Source organism: Pristiophorus japonicus, chromosome 30 (assembly GCF_044704955.1).
Source record: "Pristiophorus japonicus isolate sPriJap1 chromosome 30, sPriJap1.hap1, whole genome shotgun sequence".
In the NCBI taxonomy this organism is placed as follows: Eukaryota; Metazoa; Chordata; class Chondrichthyes; family Pristiophoridae; genus Pristiophorus; species Pristiophorus japonicus.
In genome coordinates, this window is record NC_092006.1 from 13,371,166 (window position 1) to 13,389,465 (window position 18,300).

The 18,300-nt window shown below is 49.0% G+C and overlaps 5 non-coding genes across 5 annotated transcripts; 3 read left to right on the plus strand and 2 right to left on the minus strand.

Moving 5' to 3' along the window:
• The first annotated feature begins 2,917 nt into the window (after window positions 1-2,917).
• On the plus strand, window positions 2,918-2,991 carry trnai-aau (transfer RNA isoleucine (anticodon AAU)). The gene has a single exon. It is a non-coding gene; the product is annotated as a tRNA-Ile (tRNA).
• Window positions 2,992-3,701: 710 nt separating this feature from the next.
• trnar-ucg (transfer RNA arginine (anticodon UCG)) lies at window positions 3,702-3,790 on the plus strand. Its single transcript is given in 2 exon segments — window positions 3,702-3,738; window positions 3,755-3,790. It is a non-coding gene; the product is annotated as a tRNA-Arg (tRNA).
• Window positions 3,791-4,118: 328 nt separating this feature from the next.
• Window positions 4,119-4,200, minus strand: trnas-cga (transfer RNA serine (anticodon CGA)). The gene has a single exon. It is a non-coding gene; the product is annotated as a tRNA-Ser (tRNA).
• Window positions 4,201-7,805: 3,605 nt separating this feature from the next.
• Window positions 7,806-7,896, plus strand: trnar-ucu (transfer RNA arginine (anticodon UCU)). The gene is given in 2 exon segments: window positions 7,806-7,842; window positions 7,861-7,896. It is a non-coding gene; the product is annotated as a tRNA-Arg (tRNA).
• Window positions 7,897-14,922: 7,026 nt separating this feature from the next.
• On the minus strand, window positions 14,923-14,996 carry trnai-aau (transfer RNA isoleucine (anticodon AAU)). The gene has a single exon. It is a non-coding gene; the product is annotated as a tRNA-Ile (tRNA).
• Between the last annotated feature and the right edge of the window lie 3,304 nt (window positions 14,997-18,300).

The window sequence follows — 18,300 nt, forward strand, 5'->3', positions numbered from 1 at the left end:
TTGGCAGAGGATACTTAAAGGGTTGACGGTGGATAAGTATTGGCAAACATTTAAAGATCACATGGATGAACTTCAGCAATTGTACATCCCTGTCTGGAGTAAAAATTAAACTGGGAAGGTGGCTCAACCGTGGCTAACAAGGGAAATTAAGGATAGTGTTAAAGCCAAGGAGGAGACATATAAATTGGTTAGAAAAAGCAACAAACCTGAGGACTGGGAGAAATTTAGAATTCAACAGAGGAGGATTAAGGGTTTAATTATGAGGGGGAAAATAGAGTACGAGAGGAAGCTTGCAGGGAATATAAAAACTGACTGCAAAAGCTTCTATAAATATGTGAAGAGAAAAAGATTAGTAAAGACAAACATAGGTCCCTTGCAGACAGATTCAGGTGAATTTATAATGGGGAACAAAGAAATGGCAGACCAACTGAACCAATACTTCGGTTCTGTTTTCACAAAGGAAGATACAAATAACCTTCCGAATGTACTAGGGGACAGTGGGTCTAGTGAGAAGGAGGAACTGAAAGATATCCTTATTAGGCGGGATGTTGTGTTAGGGAAATTGATGGGATTAACGGCCAAAAAATCCATGAAGCCTGATAGTCTGCATCCCAGAGTAATTAAGGAAGTGGCCCTAGAAATAGTGGATGCATTGGCAATCATTTTCCAACAGTCTATCGACTCTGGATCAGTTCCTATGAACTGGAGGGTAACTAATGTAACACCACTTTTTAAAAAAGGAGGGAGAGAGAAAACGGGTAATTATAGACCGGTTAGCCTGACATCAGTAGTGAGGAAAATGTTAGAATCAATCATTAAGGATGAAATAGCAGCACATTTGGAAAGCAGTGACAGGATCGGTCCAAGTCAGCATGGCTTTATGAAAGGGAAATCAGGCTTGACGAATCTTCTGGAATTTTTTGAGGATGTAACTAGCAGAGTGGACAAGGGAGAACCAGTGGATGTGGTGTATTTGGACTTTCAAAAGGCTTTTGACAAGGTCCCGCACAAGAGATTGGTGTGCAAAATCAAAGCGCATGGTATTGGGGGTAAGGTACTGGTGTGGATAGAGAACTGGTTGGCAGACAGGAAGCAGAGAGTCGGGATAAACGGGTCCATTTCAGAATGGCAGGCAGTGACTAGTGGGGTGCCGCAGGGCTCAGTGCTGGGACCCCAGCTATTTACAATATACATTAACAATTTGGATGAAGGAATAAAGTGTAATATCTCCAAGTTTGCAGATGACACTAAACTGGGTGGCGGTGTGAGCTGTGAGGAGGACGCTAAGAGGCTGCAGGGTGATTGGACAGGTTCGGTGAGTGGGTAAATGCATGGAAGATGCAGTATAATGTGGATAAATGTGAGGTTATCCATTTTGGGGGCAAAAACACGAAGACAGAATATTATCTGAATGGTGGCAGAATAGAAAAAGGGGAGGTGCAACGAGACCTGGGTGTCATGTCACTGAAAGTGTGCATGCAGGTACAGCAGGCGTTAAAGAAGGCAAATGGTATGTTGGCCTTCATAGCTAGGGGATTTGAGTATAGGAGCAGGAAGGTCTTACTGCAGTTGTACAGGGCCTTGGTGAGGCCTCACCTGGAATATTGTGTTCAGTTTTGGTCTCCTAGTCTGAGGAAGGACGTTCTTGCTATTGAGGGAGTGCAGCGAAGGTTCACCAGACTGATTCCAGGGATGGCTGGACTGATATATGAGGAGAGACTGGAGTTTAGAAGGATGAGAGGGGATCTTATTGAGACATATAAGATTCTGACGGGACTGGACAGGTTAGATGTGGGAAGAATGTTCCCGATGTTGGGGAAGTCCAGAACCAGGGGACATAGTCTTAGGATAAGGGATAGGCCATTTAGGACTGAGATGAAGAGAAACTTCTTCAATCAGAGAGTTGTTACCCTGTGGAATTCCCTACCGCAGAGAGTTGTTGATGCCCGTTCATTGGATATATTCAAGAGGGAGTTAGATATGGCCCTAACGGCTAAGGGAATCAAGGGGTATGGAGAGAAAGCAGGAAAGGGGTACTGAAGGAATGATCAGCCATGATCTTATTGAATGGCAGTGCAGGCTCTAAGGGCCGAATGGCCTACTCCTGCACCTATTTTCTATGTTTCTATGTTTCTATGTTACATCATCAAGTCTAGGATGGCCTGCCCTCTAGTTGGTTCCTTACATATTGGTCTAGAAAACCATCCCTAATACACTCCAGGAAATCCTCCTCCACCGCATTGCTACCCCTGGCATGCTCTCCTCCTTTCAGATGAAAGAGATGAGGTCATGCATTTATGCCAATAGTGCCTCTCCGCCATACACCATACTGTGCCTACATTACAACAGTGACCACACTTTAAAAGTACTTCCCTGGCTGACAGGACTGACATATGAGGAAAGACTGGCTAGACTATGCTTATATTCAATGGAATTTAGAAGAATGAGAGGGAATCTCATAGAAACATCTAAAATTCTGATGGGACTGGACAGGTTAGATGCAGGAAGAATGTTCCCGATGTTGGGGAAGTCCAGAACCACGGCTCACAGTCTGAGGATAAGGGGTAAGCCATTTAGGACCGAGATGAGGAGAAACTTCTTCACCCAGAGAGTGGTGAACCTGTGGAATTCTCTGCCACAGAGAGTTGTTGAGGCCAGTTCGTTAGATATATTCAAAAGGGAGTTCGATGTGGCCCTTACAGCTAAAGGGATCAAGGGGTATGGCGAGAAAGCAGGAATGGGGTATTGAAGTTGCATGATTAGCTATGATCTTATTGAATGGTGGTGCAGGCTCGAAGGGCCGAATGGCCTACTCCTGCACCTATTTTCTATGTTTCTCTGTGAAATTCTTTGGAAAGTCACTGTGGAAATGTTAGTTTTTCCTTTTATACCGTCTGGTAAAAATCAATGTTAACAAGGCCGGTTAGCTCAGTTGGTTAGAGCGTGGTGCTAATAACGCCAAGGTCGCGGGTTCGACCCCCGTACTGGCCACTTGTTTTATCGCTGGGGTGCAAGTTTTGTTATTTTAGAGCAGCTCATGGACCTGTGGAGTGTTTCCAGCAATTAATGAACAATTCCATCTCCTCCTGGATTTTGTGACTTCTCGTATTTCAATCAGTGAACGTTAAACAGTCTCAAAGGACATTGCAATTTGGAAACGTTTTGCAATACTGTTGTTATGGTCCAACAGTTGGATGTTGACAGTACCTACAAGTCAGAATTAATGGCTGAAATGACAAGTCTGGTTTTGAAAACTATCCTCTCTGTCTCAAAATAAAAAGCAACACGAGGATACAATGCAATTTCACGATGAAATAAATAAAGAATATAAATGATAAAACATTTTCACTTCAAGCACTAAACACACACACACTTCGCATACCTTGCTGCTCAAATGTTCAGACAACACAAGAGCAGCGATTTATTTTGTTTAATGCACGAATTGAGGCGGCCAGGGCAGTCAGAACTAATTCACAGCTCCAGCAATTTGATTCAGTCTGAAATTGCACAAAAAGGAAAATATCTACGCTTCTTTCGATCAAGTCTTGCCAAACAAAGAAAAACGGAGGCATTTGTCTGCCGCGGAGTTCTCAACCACTGCGGCTCATTGGTTTGCAGTGCCAAGTGTGGAGCTGAAATAAATACAATTTATTTGTGTGTCTGATTGCTCATTCTCTCTATCATTCTGCTCCATAACACAGGGCCGCGTGGCCTAATGGATAAGGCGTCTGACTTCGGTACACACTGTGATGTTATCAGAAGATTGCAGGTTCGAGTCCTGCCGCGGTCGTTTTGTCAAATCACATAAAAACCAAACCATGCTCACGTCACACTCATTAAGCTGAAGGTGCTTTCCTCCCAAACATTGCAGTGCTCTTTATTAAAAGGTATTTTTTGAATGTTCCATGAATATTTCTTTTAATTTTTTTAATGCTCTCTGTCTATTTCTCACTGATCAGTTTCCAACAAACGCACAATATCTTATTACTGCCGGTAAATGACCAGTGTTTCCAGTTCGAACAACAGGTTCGGTGTAAGAAAGGGCAGTGGATCAGATTCAGGGCCAGTGACATCCACAGGGAGCCGGATTAAAGAAAATAAAAAGTTTGCCGGTGAAACGCTGCGAGCAGGGTTCGAACCTGCGCGGGGAAACCCCATTGGATTTCGAGTCCAACGCCTTAACCACTCGGCCATCGCAGCTACACAATGAATTTGTTTTAATAGTCTAATGGTTGGTGCAAAATATCAGGCAATTGGTTTCCTTGTTGTATCTCCCAGTAGCTGTGAAAATTAAATCGCAGAATCATAGAATCTTACAGCAATTCGGCCAGAACTAAAAGGATTTACTTATGGGGAAATAATGTATAGACTGGGAAGCTTTTCTCGACAAAAGACAAAAGATAATCTTTAACATTATGAAGGGGTTTGATAGGGTCCACGTAGTGGAACTAATCTATAGATACAGTGGGAACCTGTTCAACCTGCGTCGACTCCAGACCAGATCCATGACCAGCTACAGTACGCAGGTGACGCTTGCGTCTGAGCACATTCAGAGGCTGAACTCCAATCATCGTCAACATCCTCACCGCGGCGTACGAAAGCATGGGCCTTACACTAAACACACGTAAGACAAAGGTCCTCCACCAACCTGACCCCGCCACACAGCACTGCCCCCCAGTCATCAAGATCCACGGCAACGTGGACCATTTTTCATACCTCAGGAGCCTATTATCAGCAAGGGCAGACATCGCCAATGAGGTTCAACACCGTCTCCAGTGAACCAGCGCAGCCTTTGGCCTCCTGAGGAAGAGAGTGTTCGAAGATCAGGCCCTCAGATCTGGCACCAAGCTTATGGCCTACAGGGCTGTAGTGATAGCCGCCCTCCTGTTTGGCTCAGAGACGTGGACCATGTACAGTGGACACCTCGTATCGCTGGAGAAATACCACCAACGATGCCTCTGCAAAATGCTGCAAATCTCCTGGGAGGACAGACGTACCAACATCAGTGTTCCCAATCAGGCCAACATCCCCAGCATCGAAGCACTGACCACACTCGACCAGCTCCATTGAGCGGGCCACATTGTCCGTTAGCCCGATATGAGACTCCTAAAGCAAGTGCTCTACTCGGAACACCTATATGGCAAGCGAGCCAAAGGTGGGCAGAGGAAACATTTTCAGGACACCCCTCAAAGTCTCCCTGGTAAAGTGCAACATCCCCACCGGCACCTGGGAGTCCCTGGCCAAAGACCGCCCTAAGTGGAGGAAGAGCATCCAGGAGGGCGCCGAGCACCTCGAGTCTCGTCACCGAGTGCATGCAGAAAACAAGCGCAGTCAGCGGAAGGAGCGTGCAGCAAACCAGACTCCCCACCACCCTTTCCTTCAACCACTGTCTGTCCCACCTGTGACAGGGACTTTAATTCCCGTATTGGACTGTTCAGTCACCTAAGAACTCAGTTTTGGAGCAGAAGCAAGTCTTCCTCGATTCCGAGGGACTGCCTGTAATAATGACCTAGCTACACGAGTGGAATAGAAGGATATGTTGATAGGATGAGGTGTAGTAGGGTAGAAGGGCTGTAGAAAAAAAATGTTAAGTAGAGGGAACATAGTTAATCAAAGGGGACCTAATTAAGAAAAATTTAAAACCAAAAGCAAGGCTGTGAGAAAAACTAAAAAATACGTGTTGCAAACACAGGGAAAATGATCAAATTCGAACTCTCAGGAAGATAGATCATCTTATCACAGTATAAACCAGACAGTTGGGAAAAATACACTCCAAGGCTAGGTCGCGTGGGGTGGTAAGAGATTACAGGAAACAAAAGACGATTGAAGGACATCTCAACTGGTTGAAAGCAGTTAGGCCAATAGGAGAAGAGTTCGCAGACCTGAGAATGATGTGGCACGTAACTTATCAGATAAAAGGCGCACAGGGGAGGTAATGAAGCTTGCTGGAAATATAATTGTATTAACCAATTAATCATCGTGAGTAGGCGAAAGTTTTGTGACGCGGCAGGGAAACAACAAATGGAAGCCTCCGCACGGAACTTCATGATTTTGTATGTATTTTGACTGTATAAAAACAGTAACTCAACGATTGTTTGGGTCACCAAGTTACTGAACTCGTGTAGAAGCTGTCTCTCCCTCGATTGAGTATTTAATAAACGATTCTTTTCTCCAAAACAGACTTATGTCGAGTATCAAGGGGGCTTGTGTGGAGCATTAACCCCGGCAAAACCAGTTGGGGAAAGTGGTCTCTTTCGGTGCTGCAGACTCTGTCTAAAATTATGTAACACCCCTTTTAAACAACAATAATAACGTATTTATATAGCGCCTTTAATGTAATGAAACATCCCAAGGTGCTTCACAGGAGTATTATGCAATAAAAATTTGACACTGAGTCGCATAAGCAGAAATTAGCACAGGTGACTGAAAGCTTGGTCAAACGGGTATAGTTGATAATGAAGAAGAAAGTTGTAGACTGCAGGAAGATATCAATGAACTGGTCAGGTGGGCAGAAGAGTGGAAAAGGAATTCAATCCAGAGAAGTGTGAGGTAATGCATTTGGGGAGGGCTAATAAGGCAAGGGAATACACATTAAATGGTAGGACACGGAGAAGTGTAGAGGAACAAAGGGACCTTGGAGTGCAGGTCCACAGATCCCTGAAGGTAGCAGGCCAGGTAGATAAGGTGGTTAAGAAGCAACATGGAATACTTGCCTTTATTAGCTGAGCCACAAGAGTGGGGAGGTAATGCATGAACTGTGTAAAATACTAGTTAGGCCACAGATAGAGTACTGCATGCTGTCTGGCCAAAGACCGCCTGAAGTGGAGGAAAAGCATCCAGGAGGGTGCTGAGCACCTCGAGTCTCGTCGCCGAGAGCGTGCAGAAAACAAGCGCAGGCAACAGAAGGAGCGTGCGGCAAACCAGACTCCCCACCCACCCTTTCCTTCAACCACTGTCTGTCCCACCTGTGACAGAAACTGTAATTCCCGTATTGGACTGTTCAGCCACCTGAGAACTCACTTTTAGAATGGAAGCAAGTCTTCCTCGATTTCGAGGGACTGCCTATGATGATGATGACTGCTCTGTTCTGGTCACCGCATTACAGGAAAGATGTGATTGCACACATGAGGGTACAGAGTCGATTTATGTGGATGTTGCCTGGACTGGAGAATTTAGCTATGAGAAAATATTGGATAGGCTGGGGTTGTTTTCTTTGGAACAGAGGAGGCTGAGTGGGGACCTTATTGAAGTGTATAAAGTTATGAGTGGCCCAGATCGAGTGCACAGGACTGATCTATTTCCCTTAGCAGAGGGGTCAACAACCAAGGGACATAGATTTGAAGTCATTGGGGGGAGGTTTAGAGGGGATTTGAGGGGAAATGTCTTCACCCAGAGGGTGGTGGGGGTCTGGGGTGGAACTCACTGCCTGAAAGGGTGGTAGAGGCAGAAACCCTCACCACATTTAAAAAGTACCTGGATGTGCACTTGAAGTCCAGTAACCTACAGGGCTAGGGACCCAGAGCGAGAAAGTGGGATTAGGCTGGATGGCAGGTGGGGACACGATGGACTGAAATAGCTTCCTTCCGTGCTGTAAATTTCTGTGAGTCCATTACAACACATCCCTTTTAAACAGTCACAGAATGATCCAGTTGCGATGAAAGTTAATTGACCTGAAACGTTAACACTGTTTCTCTCTCTCTCTGCAGATTCTGCCTGGTCTGCTGAGTGTTTCCAGATAATTCTGCTTTTAGTTCAGATTTCCAGCATCAACACTATTTTGGTTTTGTATTGATCTACCAATCAGCGGCTCTGTGGCGCAATGGATAGCGCATTGGACTTCTAGACGATGGTATATAAGGCATTCAAAGGTTGTGGGTTCGAGTCCCACCAGAGTCGGATTTTGGGTCAGCTGTTTCCTGGGCTGCACAGTACATTTTGCAGCAAATCAACACTTCACAGAAGGGAAAGTGTGGCCCCTGCACTTCCTGTCACACCCACTTTTCCTCTTTGAGCGCCGTGAGTCTGTTACACAGGGACAAGACCAAGCCATCGAGCCTGTTACACAGGAACAGGAGGAGGCCCCATTCAGCCCTCGAGCCTGTTACACAGGAACAGGAGGAGGCCCATTCAGCCCCTCGAGCCTGTTACACAGGAACAGGAGGAGGCCATTCAGCCCCTCGAGCCTGTTACACAGGAACAGGAGGAGGACCATTCAGCCCCTCGAGCCTGTTACACAGGAACAGGAGGAGGCCCATTCAGCCCCTCGAGCCTGTTACACAGGAACAGGAGGAGGCCCATTCAGCCCCTCGAGCCTGTTACACAGGAACAGGAGGAGGACCATTCAGCCCCTCGAGCCTGTTACACAGGAACAGGAGGAGGCCATTCAGCCCCTCGAGCCTGTTACACAGGAACAGGAGGAGGCCATTCAGCCCCTCGAGCCTGTTACACAGGAACAGGAGGAGGCCATTCAGCCCCTCGAGCCTGTTACACAGGAACAGGAGGAGGCCCATTCAGCCCCTCGAGCCTGTTACACAGGGACAGGAGGAGGCCATTAACCCCTCGGGACTGAGGCATAGGGCAGGCAGAAGCCGATCATCTCCTTGAGCCTGTTCTACAAGAAGAGTAGCAGTCCATTTAACCCCTCGAATCTGTTGCATAGGATGTGGATGAGGCATTTCAGACCCACACCCCTGTTATACAGGACCAGGAGGATGCTGATCAACCCCTCGAGCCTGTTACATAGGATCCGGGGGATGCCATTCCGTCCCTCAACCAACCTGTTGCACAGGATCAGGAGGAGTCATTCAGCCCCTCGAGCACATTACACAGGCGGAGGTCAATCATAGTAGCATGATGGTTCTGTCACTGGACTAATAATCCAGAGAGAGGAAATCACAGCCCAGCACCAGAGCAGGGGAATTTAAATTCAATTCAATAAATCTAGAATTTTAACAGTATCAGTAAATGTGATCATTGCCGTAGCAAACCCATCCGGTTCACGAGTATCCTTGATCTTATTGAATGGTGGTGCAGGCTCGAAGGGCCGAATGGCCTACTGCTGCACCTAATTTCTATGTTTAGGGAAGGAAATCTGCCGTCTTTACCAGTCTGGGCCTATATGTGACTCCAGAGTCACAGCAATGTGGTTGACTCCTAACTGCCCTCTGAAATGCCACCGAGATCCCTTGGTTCCTCTACACCACCCAGACTGGCACCCTCCAAGTAATAAGCGAATTCCACATTCTCACTATCTGGGTGAAAAAGGTTTCTATTTGAATTTTTGGTGACTGCCTCTCATTTTGCTCTTCCCCACAAATGGAAACACTCTCTCTGTAACTACTCTATCAAAGTCTTTCATAATTTTCAAGAACTCTATTAGGACAACCGCTCTTTTCAAGACAAAGGAGACCCAGCCTGTTCATTTTTTTATTTCAAAATATACTTTATTCGTATAATTTGTACAGTACATTCAAAAGCAGTTCAGTACGTTTAGCTGCGGGCAGCAATCCCATACACTACATTTGGGTGCTGACTGCAGTTCTGTTCGATACATTTCCTTGCTTTACATTTCAAGTACAATTCGGTACAATATGGGATACGGTGTAGTACATTCGACAAATGACATTACATGTGTCACTGTACAGTACATGGAATGGGTGATGGTACATTTACACTTTTCCTTTCCAACGTGCATTACGAAACAGACCTTGCATTGTACATGGCACTACATGGGTGTTTACAGATCATGGTGCTCCACGTACACAAAAAGGAAACTAACTAGAAGTACGGCCCGAGGGGGGTTTGTACTGATTCCTGCCCCCGGGTTTACCGTGTCAGAAGGGCTTTAAACTGTGGCCCTTCCCCACCGTGCCTTTGCGGCGACTGCACCAATATTTAGTATGTCCCTCAGCACGTAATCCTGGATCTTGGATTGCGCTAGTCTGCAACACGCAGACGTGGACATCTCCTTGCTCTGGAAGACCAGCAAGTTTCGGCAAGACCAAAGGGCGTCTTTGACTGAGTTGATGGCCCTCCAGCAGCAGGTGATGTCAGTCTCGGTGTGTGTCCCTGGGAACAGCCCGTAGAGCACAGAGTCCTGTGTTACGGAGCTGCTCGGGATGAACCTCGACAGCAACCACTGCATCTCTTTCCAAACCTGCCTTGCGAAGGCGCAATCCTGAAGGAACTGGGTGACAATCTCATCCGCCCCGCAGCCGACTCGGGGGCACCGTGCCGTGTTGATGATACGTCGGCTGTGCATGAACGCTCTGACAGGTAAGGCCCTCCTCACCGCCAACCAAGCTACATCTTGGTGCTTGTGTGACAGCTCTGGCGATGAGACGTTCTGCCAAACAAGTTCGACAGTCTGCTCAGGGAACCACCCGACAGGGTCCACCCTCTCCTTTCGTAGGGCGTCCAGGATGTTACGTGCTGACCACTGTTTTATGGCCTTGTGGTCAAAGGGGTTTTTTGTGAGAAACTTTTCCACGAAGGACAGGTGGACAGGCATGGTCCAACTGGTGGGGGCGTTTCACGGCAGCATGGCCAGACCCATCCTTCTCAATACCGGGGTCAGGTAGAACCTCAGCACGTAGAGACACTTGGTGTTTGCGTACTGGGGGTCTGTGCACAGCTTGATGCAGCCGCACACAAAGGTGTCCATCAGGATGAGGGCCACGTTCGGAACATCCTTTCCTCCACTGTCCAGAGATTTGTACATCGTGTCTCTGCGGACACGGTGCATTTTGGACCTCCAGACAAAGTGGAAGACGGCCCGGGTGACTGCCACGGCACAGGAGCGAGGGATGGGCCAGACCTGTGCCATGTGTAGCAACCCCGAGAGCACCTCACTTCTGATGACCAGGTTCTTTCCTGCCATGGAGAGAGAGCACAGCTTCCACCATCCCAGTTTTTGCTTCACTTTGGCGATACACTCTTCCCAGTTTTTCCGCTCCGAACCATATTCCCAACACCTTCAGGAAATCTGGTTTGACGGTGAAGGGAATAAAGGATCGGTCGGTCCAGTTGCCGAAGAACATGGCCCCGCTCTTGCTGCAATTGACCTTTGCTCCCGAGGCCAGTTCAAACTGGTCGCAGATTGTGAGCAATCTGCGGACCGACTGCGGATCCGAGCAAAAGATGGCCACGTCGTCCATGTACAGGGAGGTCTTGACCTGAGCGCCTCCGCTGTCTGGGATCATCACCCCTCTAATGCCCGCATCCCTCCTGATGGACCCGGCAAAGGGCTCGATACAGCACACAAACAAGACAGAGGAGAGGGGACAGCCTTGCCTGACTCCAGATCTGAACGGAAAGCTTTCAGTTTCCCACCCGTTGATTAGAACTGTGCTACTGATGTCTGTGTAGAGCAGTTGGATCCAATTGCGGATACCCTCCCCAAACCCCATTTTGGAGAGCACGTCCATCAGGTACGTGTGCGATATCCTGTCAAAGGCCTTCTCCTGGTCTAAGGTGATTAAGCAGGTGTCCACCCTCCTTCCTGCACGTAGGCGATCGTATCCCTGAGTAGCGCCAGGCTATCAGAGATCTTCCTGCGGGGCACAGCGCAGGTCTGATCCGGGTGAATCACCAGCTCAAGAGCAGACTTGACCCTGTTGGCGATGACCTTTGACAGGATCTTGTAGTCCACATTGAGCAGCGAAATGGGCCGCCAGTTTTTGATTTCCTCCCTCTCCCCCTTCTGCTTGTAGATGAGGGTGATGATGCCTTTCCTCATCGATTCTGACATGCTGCCGGCCAGAAGCATACCCTCGTACACTTCCAGCCGGTCTGGGCCCATCCAGTCCCACAGAGCCCAATACAACTCGACCGGTAAGCCGTCGCTTCCGGGAGTTTTATTCGTCTCGAAGGAACGGGCGGCCTTTGTCAGCTCGTCCAGAGCTAGTGGGTGGTCCAGACTCTCCCGCTTGCTGTCGTTTAGGACCTCCGTGATAGATGACAGGAAAGACTGGGAGGCCGTGCGGTCTGTGGGTTTGACGTCGTACAGCCCGGCATAGAAGAATTTGCTGATCCTCTGCATGTCAGGCTGCGAAGACGTCACAGAACCGTCTTCTTCCTTTAGGCTGGTGATCACAGAGCTCCCCCTGTGTACCTTTTGGGAGAAGAAGTGCGAACACGTCTCATCCTACCCGACAGAGCGGACTCTGGAGCGGAAAATGATTTAGGACGACTCTGAGGCAAAGAGCGAGGTTTGCTGGCCCTTCACCTCTTCAAGTTCCTCCGCAACATCGACCCCCATCGACTGCAGCAGGAACAGGTTTTGCATATTCGTCTGGAATTGGGACAATTCCCTCTGTCTCCCTCTCGCCTCCTGAACACCTTTGAAGATGAAGAACCTCTTGATGTTCGTCTTGATTGTTTCCCACCAGTGCATCGGGGGCTCGCAGAAGGTTTTTATGGTTCTCCAACCTTTGTAATCCCTCTTGAGTTCCTCCACGTTTTCCGGAGTCAACAGTTTCACGTTGAGCTTCCATATCCCTCTGCCAACTTTCTGGTCTTCCTGAGGGCGACAGTCGGCCAGTAGGAGGCAGTGGTCAGAGAAGAACACCGGCGTGACGTCGGTGGATCTGACCTTGAGCGTGTGGGACACAAACAGGAAGTCTACTCTGGAATGGACAGACCCGTCTGGTCTCGACCAGGTGTATCTGCGCGGTGCTCCGTCTGCAGGGTTGCTGAAGACGTCGCACAGCTTGGCGTCTTTCACCGCGTCCGTCAGGAGTCTGGACGTGGTGTCCAGTTTGCTGTCGGCTCTGCTGGATCATCCAGCCACATCGATGATGCAGTTGAAGTCACCGCCCAGAATGACCGGCCTGGACATCGCCAGCAGCAGTGGGAGCTGCTGGAAGAGAGCCAGCCGCTCGCTTCTGAGAGGCGAGGCATACACGTTAATTAGCCTTCGAGGGGAATTTTTGTACATTACATCTGCTACGAGGAGGCGGCCGCCCACCACCTCCTTAACTTCGGTGATGGAGAAGTGGCCTCCCTGCAGCAGAATGCCCAGGCCGGAAGGCCGGCAGTCGTTGCCTCCTGACCATATGGATGGTCCATGGGCCCACCATCGTGACCACTGCCAGTAACTGCTGGAGTGCGGCAGACCGCACTCCTGCAAGAACAGCAGGTCCGCTTTGAGCTTGGTGAGGTACCCCAAGGTGGAAACACATCGCGTAGTAGAATTTACGCTACGCACGTTAATAGTAGTAATTTTTAAATCCATTTTAAACCTATTTTTTACATTTACATTTATAAATGTTACATTTCAGATAAATCGTTCTTTGAGGCCGTGAACTACTCAATGGCCAGTTCCAGCATGCGTAAGTTATTACTATGAATGTCTACTGCACCTGGGCTGGTGTGGTCATCGTCCTCTGCCCTGGGGGTGTTTCGACCAGGGGACTGCTGCAGTTCTGACATTAAGTCCGATATGTCCTCTGCACTGTCCTCGCCTGGTGTTGGTGGTTCCCTCTTTTCCTCAGTCGCGGCGATCTCGAGCTGGTGTGCGTCGATCGCTGTGTCGCTCCCGGTATTTCGGAGGTGGGGTGTGCTGGGCACTTCGCTGCTCCCGTTGTCCCGGAGCTGATCTGCGTTGGTCGCTTCTCCGCTCCCGGTGTTCCGGAGCTCGTGTGCGCTGGGCGCTTCGCTGCTCGTGGGTTCCTGGAGCGGGTCTGTGCTGGTCGTTTCACTGCTCCCGGTCGCCTGTGGCTGTGGGTTGGCGTGTTGCCTCTTATTTTGGTGTCGGTAGTGAGAGGCTTTATCTCGCCTTCCCTCATCAGACGAGCTGCCACCGCTGCTGTCTGTCGAGGCTGCTCGCCTGTCGTTTCCGAGGGGCCCTTGCTCGCCTGTTCTCCTGACGCTTGCGGGCCTTTTTCTTGACGGTCTCCCATCCCGCTTCAGCGTCTGCTGTCTCCTTGTTGCTGGACTCGGTGCGCTGGGGGGAGAGTGTCACTGTTGGCTGCTGGTGTCTCGCAGCTCGCCGTAGCAGGCTTGTCTTCCTCGCCGACTTGTTGGTCATGGGGAGGGTGAGACCCAGCCTGTTCATCATTCCTGATAGCTATACCCTTGCATTTCTGGTACCATCCTTGTAAATCTTTTTTCCACCCTCTCCAGTGCCTCTCTACCCTTATTATAATATGGTGGCCAGAATTGTACGCAGTACTGCTCGATACAACTTTATCATAACTTTTCAATTCTATCCCGTTTGAAATAAACCGTAGCTCTCGGTTTGCTTTTTGTGGCCGTGTTTGGCTACATTCAGTGATTTGTGTGTTTCTACTCTGAGATCCCTTTGTCCTTCTATCCCACTTAGCTTCATATTTACCGAGTAATACGTGACCTCCCTATTTTTCTCGCCAAATGGTAATACCTGTGATGAAATTCATTTGCCCATTCTTCAAATTTATTAACATTACATGAATTACTTAAAACATCGTCACTCGGGTTAATTTGTTATTGATGTTTCACATAATGCTTTCGCTCATTTGTAAATTGTTGCTTGAAATGGATTATTAAAAGTTATAAACTGTATTGTCCGAGAATTGAACCAGGGTTTTTGGTTTTGCAGGAAGGAATTTTACTGCTAAACCACCAATATTCCCATTCAGCGAGAGTGATATTTGCCAGCATGTTACATTTAGTTTTATTAATACAAGTGAGGCCACTGCTGTAAAATGAGATGCAAAGTGCAGTAGATGCTGCCTTTATGGAATTGTTCCATTAATGCCGGATCCCTCGACAGCTCAGGGAACATGTGTGGACAGAGTTAACGATTCGGGTCCATGAACTCTCGGCAAAACTAAAGTTTGCCAGCTTTGCTTCAAATGTTCGCAGGTTCTGTGTGAGTCTCCTTGCGAGTTTTGTGAGCTGCTCAAAAATAACTAAATTCAGAAACTACCCCAAAAAAGCAAGTGGCCAGTACGGGGATCGAACCCGCGACCTTGGCGTTATTAGCACCACGCTCTAACCAACTGAGCTAACCGGCCTTCCTGTTCCAGCACTGCTGTCAGAAGCAACTTACTTGTGTGGCCCCGGCTTATATTTTCGAGACGTTGTCCAAGTGCTCGAAAATACCCGTCAACTTTCTGCACTGATCTCTCTGCATTCAACCTGCAGCTTTCAATCATTCACTGTCCTATCTTCCTCTTGTTTCTCTTGAACAGGATCGAGGGGCTGAATGGCTCTACTTGTTCCTGTGTGACAGTATCGAGGGGCTGAACGGCCTCTACTTGTTCCTGTGTGACAGTATCGAGGGGCTGAACGGCCTCTACTTGTTCCTGTGTGACAGTGTCGAGGGGCTGAATGGCCTCTACTTGTTCCTGTGTGACAGTATCGAGGGGCTGAACGGCCTCTACTTGTTCCTGTGTGACAGTATCGAGGGGCTGAACGGCCTTCTATTCCTTTCTGGTCAAAATGGAATCTTCCTGTTCCTATGTAACAGGCTCGAGAGTCTGAATGGACTTCACCTGTTCCCGTGTAAAAGGCTCCAGGGGCAGAATGGCCACCTCCTGTTCCTATAAAACAGGCTCGAGGGGCTGAATAGTGACCCAGATGGGTTTGTTACCACAATGGTCATCATTACTGATACTTTTAAAATTCCAGATTGATTTAAGTGAATTTAAATTACCCTGCTGTCATGGTGGGCTGTGATTTCCTGTCTCTGGATTACTCGTCCAGTGACATAACCACTATTCTACTATGATTGCCCTCATCCTGTTCCTGTGCAACAGGTGGAGGCACAGAATGGCCTCCTCCTGTTCCTAATGTAACAGGCTCGAGGGGCTGAATGGCCTCCTCCTGTTCCTGTGTAACAGGCTCGAGGGGCTGAATGGCCTCCTCCTGTTCCTGTGTAACAGGCTCGAGGGGCTGAATGGCCTCTTCCTGTTCCTCAGTAACAGGCTCGAGGGGCTGAATGGCCTCCTCCTGTTCCTCAGTAACAGGCTCGAGGGGCTGAATGAGCCTCCTCCTGTTCCTCAGTAACAGGCTTGACATTCCAAATTGGCTCCTCCTGTTTCTGTCTAACAGGCTCGAGAGTCTGAATAGCCTACTCCTATTCCGATATAACTGGTTTGAGGTGTTCAATGGCCTCATTCTGTTCCTGTGTAATAGGCTTTAAGGGACTGAATTACCTCCCTACTGTTCCCTTGTAAGAGGCTTGGGGAGCTGAATGTCCTCCTGCTTGCAAAAAGTCCGAAGGACTGAATGGCTTCCTCCTGTTACTGTGGAATAGGCTCTGGGGACTGCTTGGCCTCTACCTGTTCCAGTGGATCAACCTCGAGAGGCTGAATGGCCTCCAACAGTTCTTCTGTAATATGTCGAGGATCTGAGCGGCCTCCAGATGGTCCTGTATTGCAGACTCGATGGGCTAAATGGACCCCTCAAGTTCCTATCAGACCATGTTGCAGGCTCTGATGTGGCTGAAGGCCTTAGTATGCTCTCTGCTGTCCCGGTGCAGAAAGAAACGCAGTGTCCAGGGAGCATAGTTTCAGAATAAGGAGTCACCCATTTAAGATGGAGATGACGAGGAAATTCTTCTCTCAACAACAACTTGCATTAACATAGTGAAATGTCCCAAGATGCTTCACAGGAGTATAATGAGATAAAAAATTTGAAACTGAGCCCCATAAGTAGAAATTAGTGCAGGTGACCAAAAGCTTGGTCAAAGAGGTTGGTTTTAAAGAGTGTTTTGAAGGAGGAAAGAGAGGTAGAGATGCGGAGAGGTTTAGGGAGGGAGTTCCAGAGCTTGGGGCCCAGGCAGCTGAAGGTACCGATGGTCGAGCGATTATAATCAGGGATGCTCAAGAGGGCAGAATTAGAGGAGCGCAGACATCTCGGGGGAGGGAGGGGGGGTTGGGGCTGGAGGAGGTTACGCAGCTAGGGAGGGGCGAGACAATGGAGGGATTTGAAAATAAGGATGAGAATTTTGAAATCGAGGCGTTGCTTAACCGGAAGCCAATGTAAGTCAGCGAGCACAGGGAGTGATGAGTGAGTGGGACTGGGTGTGAGTTAGGACACGGGGCAGTGAGCACAGGGAGTGATGGGTGAGTGAGACTGGGTGTGAGTTAGGACACGGGGCAGTGAGCACAGGGGGTGATGGGTGAGTGGGACTGGGTGTGAGTTAAGACACGGGGTCAGTGAGCACAGGAGGTGATGGGTGAGTGGGACTCGGTGCGAGTTAGGACACGGGGCAGTGAGCACAGGGGGTGATGGGTGAGTGGGACTCGGTGCGTATTAGGACACGGGGCAGTGAGCACAGGGGGTGATGGGTGAGTGGGACTGGGTGTGAGCTAGGACACGGGGGCAATGAGCACAGGGGGTGATGGGTGAGTGGGACTCGGTGCGAGTTAGGACACGGGGCAGTGAGCACAGGGGGTGATGGGTGAGTGGGACTCGGTGCGTGTTAGGACACGGGGCAGTGAGCACAGGGGGTGATGGATGAGTGGGACTCGGTGCGTGTTAGGACATGGGGCAGTGAGCACAGGGGGTGATGGATGAGTGGGACTCAGTGCGAGTTAGGACACGGAGTCAGTGAGCACAGCGGGTGATGGGTGAGTGGGACTCGGTGTGAGTTAGGACACGGGGCAGCCGAGTTTTGGATCACCTCGGGTAGAATGTAGTAGTGAAAATGTGGAACTCTCTCCCTCAAAAAGCTGCTGAGACTGGGAGTCAGTTGTTTCACCTGGTCTGGTACTGAGCCCACAGAAAGGGCCCTCAGAGAGATACAGACAGAAAGAGACAGAGACATTGAGGAGACAGAGAAAGAGAGAGATATAGAGTGAGAGATGGACAGAGAGACAGGGAGAGAGACATTGAGCGAGAAAGAGAGCCAAAGATAGAGAGAGCGAGAGACAGGCAGAGAGAGAGAGAGAGAGAGAGCAATATATAAAGAGAGACATAGAGAGAGACAGAGAGAGTTGCAGAGGGACTGCGGGAATGGCATAGAGAGACAGAGAGAGAGAGGGAGAGAGAGAGGCAGATATATCCATAGAGAGAGCCACAGAGGGACTGCGAGAGTGACAGAGAGAGACACAGAGAGAGAGGGAGAGAGAGGCAGATATATCCATAGAGAGAGAGACAGAGAGAGCCACAGAGGGACTGCGAGAGTGACAGAGAGAGACACAGAGGGAGAGGGAGAGAGAGAGGCAGATATATCCATAGAGAGAGAGACAGAGAGAGTCACAGAGGGACTGCGAGAGTGACAGAGAGAGACACAGAGAGAGAGGGAGAGAGAGAGGCAGATATATCCATAGAGAGAGACAGAGAGAGCCACAGAGGGACTGCGAGAGTGAC